The 1,362-nt window shown below is 47.6% G+C and overlaps 1 pseudogene; it reads right to left on the bottom strand.

Moving 5' to 3' along the window:
- Positions 1-563: 563 nt before the first annotated feature.
- On the bottom strand, positions 564-1,188 carry LOC102867279 (annotated as a pseudogene).
- Between the last annotated feature and the right edge of the window lie 174 nt (positions 1,189-1,362).

Here is a 1,362-nt window from a genome sequence, read left to right as displayed (position 1 = left end):
ATTTCTGTAAGAATCTTGCACAGCATTGCGAGTGTAAATTTCAGTTTCTCCCTCTAGGACAAACACCAAAATGTGCAACAGTTTTGGTGGTAAAACACATTGTCCTGTGACTTCTACCCATTCCTGAGGCCTGTGGAAATAAACCTTTATGTACTTAAAGTTATACAGAAAATAGAATAAAGTTAATACCAAACTTGGAAAAAAAATTTTTTTGGAGGGGGGTAGAGACAGCCACTGCCTTGTTTATTTTAAAAATACAGGCTTTTGTTATAATCCATAGCAGAAAAGACAAATACAGGGATAGGAAGGAGCCTGGCTTCCCACAAGAGAGTAAAGTAAATCTCAAACATTGTAGACAAAAGGAATTTCAGGTTAGGCCATTGAGAGGGAAGAAAGCTTAAGATTTAACAAGAAATGTATTCAAGGTCAACACTGAAGGATATATACACACATACATAGTTCTCCTACTTAGCACTTTATATATTAGAGAGATTTGTGCTAATCTGGAAAGAGAGGTTGGGACCGGCAGGACCAGCACCCATCTGAGAGGGCTTTCTTAAGCATCAGGCATTTCTCCATTCACGTTTAGAGCAAACACCCTCATTAATGAAACCCCCACAGAAGGGAGCATAGAGCATGCCAGGCAGCCTGGGATGGGGGAGTGCCTTAGGCACTGCTGGGCCCCTTGGACAGCGGGCCATGATGTCAGCCTCAATGTCATGTTGATGATTGGGAAGCGGCCGCTGTACCTCCGCACAGGCACACCGTCGTGCCCCACCAGGAACTTCTCGACGTTCCAGACAATGTCGTTGAGGCACACCGGGGACCACGTAATCAACTTGGGGTCGGTCATGAGTGCAGTGGCATCTTCGCTGGGCGTGGGCAGGGCTTCCCGCAGAAAAGATGGGATGCGCCTGAGCACCATTAACGTCGCACTTCTTAAAAAGTGTGTGTGTGGGAAAAAGTGTGAAGCTGGGCTCGAATCCGCCGCCTGGCGGACATGCTTCAGGGAATTCAGGATCTCTTCGTTTTTGGTGTTCTCATGATGCCCAAACTGGTTGCATGGGAAGGCGAGCACGATCAGCCCTCGGGGGCGAGGCAACGCTGCAGGTCATTCATCTTGGTGTAAGCCTGGACCATGGTGTCTCAGAGCGGCGCCACGTTCTTGATAAGTAGTGCTTTGCCCCGCAGCGAGGTCAGTAGGCAAGCAGAGGAGCAGCGCACATGGAAAAGGACAGAGAAGCGACCTTAAAACTTGGAACCCAGAACTGGAAGTAAAATCTTGAAGAACGTGCTTATGTGAAACCTATACTTGGACCAAGAAGCAGTCATCAGAACAGAGCAAGGAGACACTACATGGCT

The sequence above is a fragment of the Elephantulus edwardii genome, unplaced genomic scaffold, assembly GCF_000299155.1.
Source record: "Elephantulus edwardii isolate Elephantulus edwardi_28Jun2011 unplaced genomic scaffold, EleEdw1.0 scaffold00314, whole genome shotgun sequence".
Lineage (NCBI taxonomy): Eukaryota > Metazoa > Chordata > Mammalia > Macroscelidea > Macroscelididae > Elephantulus > Elephantulus edwardii.
Note: the sequence above shows the minus strand (reverse complement) of the source record. Positions and strands in the feature narration are given on the sequence as shown.